This window comes from Triturus cristatus, chromosome 5_1, assembly GCF_964204655.1.
Source record: "Triturus cristatus chromosome 5_1, aTriCri1.1, whole genome shotgun sequence".
NCBI lineage: Eukaryota > Metazoa > Chordata > Amphibia > Caudata > Salamandridae > Triturus > Triturus cristatus.
This window is the reverse complement of record NC_140587.1, coordinates 580,667,196-580,681,273: the sequence shown is the minus strand read 5'-3', so window position 1 is coordinate 580,681,273 and position 14,078 is coordinate 580,667,196. Positions and strand designations below refer to the sequence as shown.

At 45.9% G+C, this 14,078-nt stretch overlaps 1 protein-coding gene and 1 long non-coding RNA gene across 3 annotated transcripts in view; one reads left to right on the top strand and one right to left on the bottom strand.

Moving 5' to 3' along the window:
- MCMDC2 (minichromosome maintenance domain containing 2) overlaps nt 1–14,078 on the top strand; it is a 1,176,074-nt gene that overhangs the window by 133,532 nt on the left and 1,028,464 nt on the right. The gene's annotated exons all lie outside the window — the stretch shown is intronic.
- Nucleotides 1–14,078, bottom strand: part of LOC146831224 (uncharacterized) — a 146,102-nt gene that overhangs the window by 65,129 nt on the left and 66,895 nt on the right. The gene's annotated exons all lie outside the window — the stretch shown is intronic.

Genomic DNA, 14,078 nt, shown 5'->3' with positions numbered 1-14,078 from the left:
CTATGAGTTGGTACCTGGGAAGTGATTATTTAAATTATAATGAGCAAGTCTGATGAGATGCAGATATGTTGCCTAATGACATTACACTATGCTTGGTGGGAAAGGTTCATAAAGACCTAGAAATAATGCTCCTTAATCCAGACTTATTCTGTATCTCTAATCATATGTAAAGCTGGTACTAATACAGGCTTGTACTGAAACTTAGGGTAGAGAGTAATGAAGGGTACAACAAGAGTACAGAATGCCAGAGGACCTGATTCATATTGTGTCTGCTTGGGAAGTTGGAAATGAGCTCTCATAAGTTTACTGCCTGGAGAAACATTTACTACTGTATTGAAATCTAAATGTAGTCCTAAAAGTCTGGAACAGTTCTAGCTTTCCAGGAGGATTCCAATGCATAGCCATTTGTGCATGGGAAATATAGCAAACTGCAGGTGTAAATTTAAGAGATGTGCTTTTACACACCACTTTTTTGGTTTCTCCACAGAGAAAGTATTTCTCGTTCTGAAGAAGCCAATTCCTGTACGCTCCACCAATTTTGGGGTCATTCCAATCATTTTGTTAATATAATTTGGCACAAAAGGAGTCTGCATTGGAGAAAAGGTTCTGTAGTGTATTTTTTAGGACCTACCAAACTTAATTAGTGGACCTTCACTGGTAAATTATTCCATCACCATTTATGAATAGTTATTTGCACAGACTTCTCTGATTCACACCAGATCACAGCACACTACGTTTACAGTGAGATAGAAGACACTGACTGTATTCATAATGTTTTAATATTTTGTCTAAACAAAAAACGGTGTTAATACCATTAAGGGAAATCTGTTTTAATTTCAAATAAAACTATTGTTCATTCTCCTATGGGAAAATGATAATATCTTGCACAGTGAATTTGCTTATTATCAAAGACCTACTCCATTTCAGGTCCACTGAAAATAATCTTTTTATTTTACTTCATGAATTCTTGGACTTTTTTTTGTTTGCTTCATCAAGAAATCGCTGTTCCATTACAATGTCTAACATTAAAATGCCAAATAACAGCTCCCATTTCCCAGGGAGGGCTGGCAATCTAGGGCCAGATGTACGACCAACCAATTTGCGACTCGCAAAATGCATCGCATTTGTGACTCGCAAAAGGGATGCATAACAGTGTCTCAGACACTCTTAGCAATTCCTAATGTGGTTGCAAATTGCATGCCTCATGAATATTAATGAGGCTGTCGCAATTTGCGACCCCATTAGGAATGGCTAGCTAGCACTCCCAGGGATGGTGGCCTGCTGGGGTCAGCAGACCACCATGTCTGGGACTGCTTTTAAATAAATCAGTATTCTTTTTTTAATGCAGCCATTTTTCCTGAAAGGAAAACGGGATGCATTTAAAAAGAAAAATGAAACTTGTCAGTTTCATTTTTTTAAGGGCAGGTATTTTAAGTTTTTTTATTTTTTAAAGGTTTTATATAGCGCTGGCTAGACCCGGAGGTATCAGAGCGTTTCACATGAGTATCAGACCATAATTGAAGGTTACATCGTTACAGAGGTTACACAGTTATTAGAGCCTGGCAACATAGTGACAAGTAAGGTCGAGATAAACAAAAAGGACATATACGTAAGGGAAAAAGCAGGCAAGGGGAGAAATTCAGGGGAGGGGGGTAAGAGCAGGGGAAATAGACAGAGAATGGAGGAGGGAAAGAGGAGGGGAGGGTGAGAGAGACAGCATGGAAAGAGGAGGGGGAGGGTGACGGGGACACAAACTGGTAGACGAGTCAGAGCAGCGTCCAAAGTCCAGTAAGCTGTGATCCCAGGGGAAGTTGTATCATTTCCCCATCTCTGTTGCGAGAGGCTCCCTATATGCAGTGGACTCTCTCAGAGGGATCTCTGAGACTCCAAGGCCTACATACTGGATCCTTCCCCAAAAAGGGGAGAGGGAGTGCTTTGGCAAGGGGTGCCTTACCATACCTCAACTGTGAGTGGCTCCCTAGGCGCTGTGGACTCTCTCAGCAGATTTGCTGAGACTCCAGAGTATAAATATTGGATCTTTCCCCAACAAGGGGAGAAGGAGTGCTTAGTCAAAGGGCACAAAAGGACAGGGGACTAGGCGATGTAGCGGGCAAGGGGAAAGATTCAGGTGAGAGGGGATAGGAGCAAAGGAAGTAGACAAAGAAAGAAAGAGTGCTAAATGGGAACAGATAGATAAGAGACAAGGGAAAAGCAGAGTTACAGAAATACGATGAGGGGGGGTGGGCGAGACGGGGAGAAAAACTGTGCCCAGAGTCCGGCTGGGTAGGTGATGGTCAGGGGATGAACCAAGGCCGATCTCCTCAATAACTGAACAGAGCAGCTCCACCGGGCGTCGGACATAGAACTCGGACTCGGCTGTCAGGATGGATATCAGGTGTACTCCGAGATTGTCAGATTTGTGTGGGGGGGGGGGGGGGGGGGGGAGAAACCATGGTCCGAATGAATTCCAGACGCCATCTTGAGGTCAGGCAAAAGTCCTGGTAGGATTATGTAAGGAAGAGTTCAGCTGGGGGAAAAAAGTCACAACTGGCGGCCATGTTCGGGTCAGGCACCCATCATTCTCAGCTGCGACCCGTTAGGTTGTGAGCTAGTAACACTTTCTTAGTACTCTTGGAAGGCAAGTCACTTGATAGGGATCACAAGTCAGGCTTCCTACCGAGAGCATCTCCACAGTGGAGCCACCATCTCAGGTATCAGTAAACAGGTCAGTCCAGGCAGATCAGACTCGTGCACATCCAAAGGAGGTAGTTTTAAATGTTTAGATGTCGCAGGCATACAAAGGGGTCCCTGGGACCACTGCCTGCGCTTAAAAATATTTTCTCACATTCTCACAAAGGGAAAGGGGTTCCCTGGGGACCCCTTCCTGTTTAAGAGTTGTTTATTACCTACTTGAAGTAGGTGGTAAACTGCAGTCGCAAAACAATTGTACATGGCATGATGACTTGCTATTAGGAAGGGACGCCTCTTCCTAATAGCGGGAGTCGCAAATGCTATTTTGCGAGTCAGTGACTCGCAAAATAGCATTTGTACATGCCAATACCCTTTTTTGCGGTCGCAAACGGGATGATCTCCCATTTACAGCCGCAAAAAAGGGTCGTACATCTGGCCCCTACTTTCTTGACAGGTATTATTAGTCAGGACAGCTACACTATGGCCATGGGGATGGGCGATTTGAGTGGGGGCGAAAGCTCAGGAGATGGGTTCTTGACTCTCCGAGTGACCCTAGAAATATGGGACACATTAAGCTAGGCAAAGGGCCTGATGTCACAGCTGTCTAAGTACACCTCTAATTTGCGAAACACCCAAGCTTTGCTACTGGCCAAGGAATGAACAGTTATAGAATTTGGAAGGATAACAAATGTCTAATGTTGGGCTCCTTGTATAAGGGGTTCGTGGCAGGGGATGATTAGACTGCTGAATGTGCTTAAGGAACAATTTGGCATAGCCAAAACAGAGGGGTTTAGATATTTGCAAGTGCAACACTGGGCAGTTCACCCAGCAATGAGAGAAGAAACATCACAGCTACCCGTACTATTTGAGAAGTGGATTAAAGGGGGAGGCCATTAAGCATATAGTTTCCAACATACAAAAAATTATACTTCTGCATAAACAAACCAACATATAATTACCTGTGGCAAATCTGACAGAAAGCTAGACAAATCCTTGAATGATGGCTAGTAGGGGCGATCTATGATTAGACTAAGATGGGTATATGGAATGTGAAGCAAGGAAGATTCTACAGAAAGTGCTCACTTGCAGTAAACCCAAAAAGTTCTTAAATGGGGCAAAGCCAAATTAGCCCTATGTTGGAGATTCTGGTTCACTGCTAGAAATATTATTATATTGTCCGAAGCTGCAGAAATACTGGACTGGACTCCAGGTTATCTCCCACTTTGGGTCCCGTATGTACTATCGACATTCTAGGTTGTTCTGCTAGAGTCCACTCCTTCACGGCCCTGCTCCAAAGACCAAACTGAGAACGTCCTGCCTGCATCCTAAAAATTGGAATACTTTGCCAAAAGGAGGCTTAGAGCAAACTTTTGATAATGAATTCCTTTTTTTCTTTGGAAACAGGTGTTTTAGTAACACACATTGTTTAATGTCTAGTTTAATTTGATTTCTAACTTCAACTGCAAATGTGTGATCACTTGGCTACAGAGTCCAAGAGTATGAGATCATGTGATTCCAATCTGCTGTCTCAAACTGACTTCTTTGAGATCTCTCAGCATTGTGTAGTGTATTTTGGGTAATACAGTAGGGGTGAGATGTGTTTTGTGAAGATATTCAAATTCCATGCAGTGGAGTCAGGAATTACTCTATTCACTTTTTGATATAGCTTAGCCCTACCCCTTTCATCATAAGACATCTGTATTCCATAGCATACATTCTATTTTGACATAAAAAAATAACGGGGTTGCCCTGTATCCCTCAGAACCTGGGTACAATGAGTTCTGTTTGGTATCGCAATTGCTTTGCGTGAGAAAATGGTGTCCAAAATGTCACACCTATGTATAAAGATCAATGTATGGTCTGCAGGAGTAGGAATGTGGGCCAATTCTCAACAAACCTATAATACAATTATTAAAAAAGATAAACAACACACAACAATGCCATTAATTATTTTGTATATTCATAGTCATATAACCAAATAATATACCCAAATGTCTTCATATGCAGCTGTCATAAACATAGAATTAATAAACAACGTGACTTGGTGAAAAGGTGACACAAAAGTGCTTGACACAACACAATACAAAAAATATACATGAAACAATTAAAGGAATGCCTATCCGTTTTGTATTAACTAGTCCAACAAATACTCTATCTCATTATTAGTTTTTAAAGGATGGTTGAACAAGAACATAGACACTTTTACTTCTGCAGAACATACATTAATCTTTATACATAGTTGTGACATTTTGGATACCATTTTCTCATGCAAAGCACCTTAGCCTCCAAAACATTTTTCCACATAAGGTATCCAAGTGAAATTTTTGTTCTTTTTTCCAACATCATGTGGCTTCTAAAGGTATCCAGAGTTTATGGATTCTCCTAGAGGGGACCGAGAAAATAGGCAAAATATCACTACGTTTTGAGGTTTTTTGGTAAAAATAAGAAAAAATGCCCAGCAAAAAATGTCAGGCTTTTTTCCTAAGAATGGCTTCAACAAAAGCATTGCTGTGCTAAACTCACCATCTTCCTAGCTTTCTGGAACATACAGAGCTGAATCAGAAAACTATTTTTTAAGACAGTTTTGGCATTTTTCAAAGAGGTAGCCCATCTTTCCTACTTCTAGTTTGTGTTGGAAAGCGGTGTAAAACCCATGGGTGATCCTGGAAAGCTATAGATTTCTAACAAGTAGACAACATTTTGAATTCAACAAGGTGTCATATTTGTATATCCCTCAAGGTTTTCCTAAAGAAACTAACTGTTGAAATGAATAAATATTTAAAATGAGTAGGGAAAAATGGCTATTTGTGGCAACGTTTATATCAGTAACTTTTTGTCACAATGGCCAATTTACAAAAGCATTATACCATTACGTCCACTAGACCATTCTGATTGCGAGGATACACAGGGTTTGTAGGTTATCTGAGAACCTGAGGTACCTAGAGCCAACAACGGAGCTGCACCTTACAATTGTTTTTCCTTGTGTACAGAGACCAATTCTTATGGGGAAAGATGTAGAGTGAAAAATGGGTATCAAGGAAAACTATGTATTTCTGAAATGGGCACCAGATATTGAGTTTAGGAGCAGTGGTTGTACATCTCTGTATTTGTGGGTACCCATGTGATTCAGAGGGCATTTTTCAAAATGTGTTCTTTCTTACTCACTGGCTTTCTTTTGGAATGCACAAATGCAGCAAAATTCAATTGGTAATAACAGTTGTTCTACTATACTATGTTGCCACATGTTTTCTGATAAAAATGAACTTCACTTGGGTGGGAGGGACTAATGCCTGCGACAGGAAAGTGTCCAAAACACAAAATGGACACATCACATTATCCCACTGAAAACGGATGTTTTTTTTTTTTTGCAATGTGGGTAGTTGAGGATGTTGGGCCCAAGCTCAGCCGGCAGCTAGGGAAATCTATAACACCTGCACTTTTTGAAAAGTAGACACCTAGGGGAATATAGGGTAGGGTGATGTGCGTGGTTCTCAACAGCTTTTCTTACCCAGAAGCCCTTGCAAACCTCAAAACTTTACTAAAAAACCCTTTTCCTCATATTTCTGTGATGGAAAGTTCTGAAATCTGCAGGGAGCCATGACTTTCCTACCACCTAATATTCCCCAAGTCTCCCGGTAAAAATGTAACCTCACTTATGTGGGTAGGCCTAGTGTCCGCAGCAGGAAACTGCCCAAAATGCAACATGGTGGTACAAAAGGGGGTGGGGATGGACGGAGCATTAGAACCAATCAAACACTCACACCCAGTCAACAGATCTGGGTTTTATCCATCACCGTTCTTTAGCCCACTCTGCCACCCCAGTTCAGACATGGCCATATGCAAATCAGTCTGACCCTGTGCCTCATGGGAACAGTCCAGCCCGAACTGCCAAGCCATGCCTTCCCTGGACTGGAAACAAGCTTCCTAGGACCGGTTTCTGGCATTTCAGCCGTCTTCAGCCAGGCTTGCTTGAATCCAGTGGCAAAGTGAGCAAGGGACTCACGTCTGAGCATACCCTGCCAACTTATGGCGAACAAAGTGGTACAAAAGGGGGTGGTGATGGACGGAGCATTAGAACCAATCAAACACTCACACCCAGTCAACAGATCTGGGTTTTATCCATCACCGTTCTTTAGCCCACTCTGCCACCCCAGTTCAGACATGGCCATATGCAAATCAGTCTGACCCTGTGCCTCATGGGAACAGTCCAGCCCGAACTGCCAAGCCATGCCTTCCCTGGACCGGAAACAAGCTTCCTAGGACCGGTTTCTGGCATTTCAGCCGTCTTCAGCCAGGCTTGCTTGAATTCAGTGGCAAAGTGAGCAAGGGACTCACGTCTGAGCATACCCTGCCAACTTATGGCGAACAAAGTGGTACAAAAGGGGGTGGTGATGGACGGAGCATTAGAACCAATCAAACACTCACACCCAGTCAACAGATCTGGGTTTTATCCATCACCGTTCTTTAGCCCACTCTGCCACCCCAGTTCAGACATGGCCATATGCAAATCAGTCTGACCCTGTGCCTCATGGGAACAGTCCAGCCCGAACTGCCAAGCCATGCCTTCCCTGGACCGGAAACAAGCTTCCTAGGACCGGTTTCTGGCATTTCAGCCGTCTTCAGCCAGGCTTGCTTGAATCCAGTGGCAAAGTGAGCAAGGGACTCACGTCTGAGCATACCCTGCCAACTTATGGCGAACAAAGTGGTACAAAAGGGGGTGGTGATGGACGGAGCATTAGAACCAATCAAACACTCACACCCAGTCAACAGATCTGGGTTTTATCCATCACCGTTCTTTAGCCCACTCTGCCACCCCAGTTCAGACATGGCCATATGCAAATCAGTCCCTGTGCCTCATGGGAACAGTCCAGCCCGAACTGCCAAGCCATGCCTTCCCTGGACCGGAAACAAGCTTCCTAGGACCGGTTTCTGGCATTTCAGCCGTCTTCAGCCAGGCTTGCTTGAATCCAGTGGCAAAGTGAGCAAGGGACTCACGTCTGAGCATACCCTGCCAACTTATGGCGAACAAAGTGGTACAAAAGGGGGTGGTGATGGACGGAGCATTAGAACCAATCAAACACTCACACCCAGTCAACAGATCTGGGTTTTATCCATCACCGTTCTTTAGCCCACTCTGCCACCCCAGTTCAGACATGGCCATATGCAAATCAGTCCCTGTGCCTCATGGGAACAGTCCAGCCCGAACTGCCAAGCCATGCCTTCCCTGGACCGGAAACAAGCTTCCTAGGACCGGTTTCTGGCATTTCAGCCGTCTTCAGCAACATGGACACATCAAATTTTTCCACTGAATAGTGACCCTTTTTTTTTTTTTGCATTATCGGTAGCTGTATATTTTGGTTCCTAGCTCAGTTGGTACCTAGAAAAACATAGCAAACCTGTACAGTTTCAAAAACTTGATACCTAGTAGATTCCATGGTGGGGTGACTTCTGTGGCTCTCACCAGGTTTCCTTACCCATAAGTCTTTACAAGCTTCAACTTTGGATAAAAGGCACATTTTTCTCACATTTCTGTGAGGATATCTTCTGGGATCCCACAAATTTCCTACCACCTAGCATTCCCCCAGCTCTCCTGATAAAAGAGCCCAAAAAAGTGGCTCTCCTGAACTAATTTTACCCATAAGCCCTTGCAAACCTCAAACTTTGGCAAACAGCATACATTTTCCTCTCTGTGACATAAAGGTTTGGAATCTGCACGGAGCCACCAGTTTCCTGCAACCCTAAGTTCCCATATGTCTCCCGAAAAGAACAGTCCCACGCTTGTTTTGGTGTTTCAAGAGACTGCCAGTCAAAAAGCCCTAAAGTGGTAAGTTGGAAGATGGTTGCGTGAGCGGATGCACTTTCCAACTGCTCCATCCTTGCCCTCTTATTCACTGAGATTGAAGCCCAGCGATGCTTCTGGGATTGAGCCTGTCTGACTGGAGGTGCCGGGAGACCAGAGAGTCCGCGCCAGGGCGGCTTTGTGAAGCGGGTGCCGTGCTCCTTACTCCGCTGCGGAGACACGGCTTACAGAGCGCGCACCTTCTCGGGCCGTGATCTTCTCCCGGCAAACTCTAGCTGCTCGGATTGTGGAAGCGTATAATTTTTGACGTTAGCATAAGCAACAGTCATTTTTGCTGTGGTATCCATTTAGTTTCCTTCATAATTCTTCCGTCCTCTGCTGCTCGTCTTTTTCACTCTGCTTGTGTTTTCTATTTTAGTTGACTTCCTGACTCAGCTAAAGTGCTGGGTTTTTTTAGCTGCTTGTGCACCTGTTCTTAGATGTTAACTGTTGGCCCTTTATTGCTGTCATAAGCATTCCTGCTCCCCTCCCACTTTGCTGATCAAGTGGTTATTCATCTGCCCTTGTTTGCTGAAAGCTATTTCTAAAACTGTTCTTTCCATTTCTGTGCACATGCTTACACTGCAACAAAATGGTATAAAAGGGACAATGGTTTGTGAATTAAATGTGCTACCTCCTGCAGCACTTGAGAGTGTTGTGTGGATGCGGTCCCACTCATAAGTGATTAATAAACTTGTTATTTATTCCAACTCCAGTGCCGATCTCTATTTTGTGGGTCTTTTCCGGTTTTCCTGATTTGACCCTCCAGGTGGTGGCCGGTTTCGAATGGGGTTTTCTTTGGTGTAATTCTGCAGTGACCATTAGGTCGACCAGAGATCGACAGGTGGGAGTTAGAGACTTCTGTTTGGTAATGTTGCTGAAGCGGCACTCTTGATTTGTTTAGCCTGGGATTTTTGTTTAGATTTGTTATTCATTATTTGCAAAGTTTGAAGGCAGGTAATGTGGAGATTTTTCTCCTTTTGGAATATTTGTTTGGGGTAGTAATATTTTACATATATTTGTCAAACATGCCTGTTCTCAGCACACTCTGTAGGTGGTGTTGCTGCTCTGGTGGTACCAAAGTAAGCTTGGAAAAAAGTCATCCGGCTCCCCCAGAAGGGACACCTAATAGAGACATGTATGTCAAATATGGTATTTCTTCCATAATGTACGGTCCACTATGGAACAAATACACAAAGAAAGATTCCGGTCTGCAAGGGCCAGTGAATGGGTCATTCGATTCTAAAATGGTTCAACATGTAGAGTAGTGTTTATTTATGTTTTAAATCTGTTTATTGAATTTTATCAACATACAGTGCGTTCGGTATTACAAGAGCTGTACCGCAACCAAAGTACATTTTAAACGCAAGTCCCAGCTAGGCGAACGTGGCATATGAGGAACGCAGTAAAATTAAAGTTGAACATATAACATACAACACAAAGGAAGCCTATCATAACCCCTCCCTCCATCCCGTCCCTTGTCCACCAAAGAAATAGATGTAGTCAGCGATTGAGACTTGCTACTGAAGTCTGGATATTACTTTCCGGCTGTTTGTGGGTCAGAGAGCCGGAGGAGGCGAAGATATCTTGGGCAGGTGATTTCCCGGAACTCAGAGGAAAGGAGGGACAAGAAGGGTTGCCAGAGCTCGTTGAAAGTGGACCCCTTCCCTGCGAGTGTCAATGTCAGCTTCTCCATTCCTAGGACGTGCCATAGGCGATGTAGCCACCCTGTGAGAGTAGGTAGTTGTGGGGAACGCCAGTGTATCAATATATTTTGTATTGCCGAGCCCAGTGCCTTCGCTATCAGTCGGCCCCATCGGGACTTGAGCGGATACGTCAAGGGATTTGGGAGGCCCAGTAGAATATAAGCTGGGAAGCGCGATATTTGTGTGTCCAAGTGCTCGTCTACTTCATCCAGTAAATAGGTCCAGTATGTCTGAAGATGCGGACATCCCCACAACAAGTGTACTAACGTGCCCACTTTCCCGCAACCCTGCCAGCAGTCTGCTACTTGAGTGGGATCTATTGAGTAAAGGCGCTCAGGAGTGTACTACCAATAGGTGACCAATTTGGTGAGAGTTTCAGTCAACCCCATACGATACGCCGAGTGGCGGGCTCTATGATATATCCCCTTCCATTCTTTGTGACTGAGTGATCTGCCCAGGTCTCTATCCCATCTTCCACGGATAGCATTATACAGGTGCGTGTGTCTCTCTGAGAGCATTTTATATAAGTCCGAGATTAGTTTTTTGTCGGAGGTGCGGGTGACCAGCCACTTCTCGTAGACTGAGAGGCGGCGACCGGCAAATGGCTGCACCTGGGTGTGGAGAGCCCACTGTTGGACCTGGTAGTATCGAAGCCTTTCAGCTTCGGGGAGTCCGTACTCCGATTTTAGTTGGTGGAATGTTATAATCTCGTCTAGGCCGAAGAGATGCCCTAAGGAGCGGCAGTCTGAAGCTCTCCACCGATTGAAAGCTACCACGTTCAAGCCCGGTTGAAAGTCAGGATTCTCAAGTAATGGGTTGAGTGGCGAGGGAAAGTAAGTGAGGTTGTGTTTGATATTGGTCTGATCCCATGTTTCGAGAGTAACCTGGGTAATGTGGGACGCGTATAGGTTAGGTGGTCTGTGTATCCTCCGGAAGAAGGGGATTCCCTGTAGGGGCCTGGCGGCCACAGCCTTGCCTTGGAATAAACAATGTTTCTCCAACTCTAGCCGGTTCCACCCGACCAGATGACGCAGTTGAGTCGCCTGAAAATAAAGGTGAATATCTGGGACACCGAGACCTCCCCTCTCTGGCGGAAGCATCGTCAGCGCCTGCTTCATTCGTGGTTTACAGTCGTTCCATATAAACTGAGCAAGTTCTGATTGAGTCTGTTTTATCCAACCCTGCGGGGGTCAAAGAGGCAGGGTTTGGAACAAATATAAGATTTGGGGGAGGATAGTCATCTTAACTGCCGCTATTTTACCAAGCCAAGAGAGCGGATAGTGTTTCCATTGGGTCAACTCCTTACGGATTGTCTGCCGCAGCCATGCGTAGTTGATGGCTACCATGTTTGGTAAGGATGGAGCTAATTAGATTCCCAAGTATGGAATCGTGTCGGTTGCCCACTGAATGGGATGAGAGGTCTGGAGGTGCGCGGTGGGTGGGCGCCGTTAGGGAGAGGTCAAGTGCGATCGATTTATCCATGTTCACTTTGAACCCTGATGCCAGCGTGAAAGCTTCTAGTTCTGCGAGGCATGCCGGGAGTATGAGAAGCGGGGCTGATAAGGAGATTAGGACGTCGTCGGCATACAAGCTAGCAGTATGGGTATAGCCTCCGAATTTAATCCCAGTGATCGCAGGGTGATGACGGAGGCGGTGGGCTAGAGGCTCCATATAAAATGCAAAAAGAAGGGACGACGGGGCACCCCTGTCGTGTGCCCCTCTCTATGGGGAATTGGGATGACGAGTGGCCATTAACACGGACTGTAGCTGTCGGGAACTTATAGGAATTAAAGATGTATGTCCGAAGCTTCTCCCCCACCCCCGCTCGTGCAAGGACCTGCTCTAAATACGGCCATTGGACCCTGTCAAAGGCCTTCTCGGCATCGATTGTACGGAACATGTACTCCCCTTGCGTCCGAGAGGCCTTCTCAATGAGGTGAAGGGCCTGTTTCGTATTATCACTGGGCTGCCGTTGGGGAATGAAGCCAGCCTGGTTTGGCTCAATAAAACCGGCCATGTAGAGCAAGAGGCGGGCAGCCAAAATCCCAGTGAATAACTTAAGGTCAATATTAAGCAGGGATATAGGGCGATAAGCTCGACATGTGGTCTTGTCCTTTCCCGGTTTTGGGATGACGATTATGGAAGCTTCGAGCATTTCTGCTGGGATCGAACTGGGTTCAGCAAATGAATTAAAATGTTTAGTTAAAACCGGGGCTAACAGGGTACAGAATGTTTTATTAAATATGGCAGAAAAGCCATCGGGTCCAGGGGCCTTGGCGGGTTTGAGACGCAAAATAGCTGCGATGACCTCCTCAACCCCAATCTAAATCCCTGTCCCTGGTGGTCTGCCTGGGCTTTCGTCAGGGTCAGAAGGCTGTCTGAATTGAGAAAGGCAGCTCCGTCCGCCGGAGACAGTGAAGAGCCGGCGTAAAGGCCGGCGTAAAAGTCCCGGAACGCCTCAGCTATCTCCGAGTCCTCGGAAACTCGCCGTCCATCCCCCCGCTGGATCTCCCGGACCTCCTGCCGAATTTCCTGCAGCTTGTGTGCGAGGAGGCGACCACATCTGTCTCCTCCCGTGTAATATGCATGTCGCTGACGGAGGGCTGAGAACTCCGCCCTATCTTGGTCCAAAGCTGCGAGTTGTTGTCGTATGGCTTTAAGTTGGCACCATACCCGGGGTGCCTCTGTTCACTGGTGCACTTGTTCTAGTTCTTTCGTTTTCTCTCTTACGCCTGCGCTCTACATTGTTAGCCGTTGAGATGGCCACCAGTTCCCAGCGTATAACCGCTTTGAAAGCTGCCCACTGTGTGGAGAGGGCGGTGTCGGCATTAGCGTTGTGGGAAAAGTAGTCTTTCATGGAGCGTTGTAGTTGGTCTACTACAGTAGTGCGGTGGAGCAGGGTGTCCCAAAGATGCCAAAGTCGGGAAGGTCGCTGCATTGGGCGGAGAGTGAAGGCCGCGATGACCGGTGCGTGATTGGATAGAGAGGCCACCCCTATCTCTACGTCTGTTGCCATCGCATGCAAAGGAGTGGATGTTGGCAGGTAATCTAGCCTAGCATACGACTTATGCGCGTTAGAGTAAAAAGAGTATCGAGGAGGCCTAAGTTGTGTAGTCGGGTCAACCCCGCCGTAGATAATGCACCTGTCTGAGTAGTACGTTGGCTGGATCTGTCAGCGTTGTTGTCAAATACTACGTTCAAGTCACCCCCCAGGAGGATCCTGCGCTCTGACGTGGCCGTCGCTTCAGTGAGTGCCGTGTGTAAGAAGTGTTCTTGTCCTTCGTTGGGGGCGTAGATGGAGCCTATGGTAAACGTTAAACCCCCTAGGGCAAAACGGTAGGTTAGAAGCCGTCCTTTAATTTCGGCTTCCTTGTGAAGGACGTCTCCCCGAAACCGCTGGGCGACCAATATGGCCACTCCAGCTGTCTTGGTGGGACCCGAGGAAAACAGCTGGGTCGGGAACCTACGGGATTTTAGGCGGTAGCAGTCTTTTGATAGTAAGTGCGTTTCTTGGAGCAGACATATGTCCGCATTGGTATTTTCTAAATAGGATAGGACTGCCTTACGTTTAATGGGATTGTTAAGTCCCCGCATGTTCAGAGTGAGTATTCTAAGTGTGGTGGGAATCATTCACCTAGGTGGGGGTGGGTAGGCTGAGCGCTGAGCCCGGGATCACTGTTGCGCCGATGTCGGGTAAATGGAAAGTCGAGGAACTCTCTCTGTGTGGATTTGTGCTGTAGCATTTAAAAAGAGGTGGACAAGGAACCCCAAAACCCCCCAAAAACAATAACCTCGAATGGAGAACTATCGGAAGTCCAACTGCAAGAAGCAGAAATAAGGAA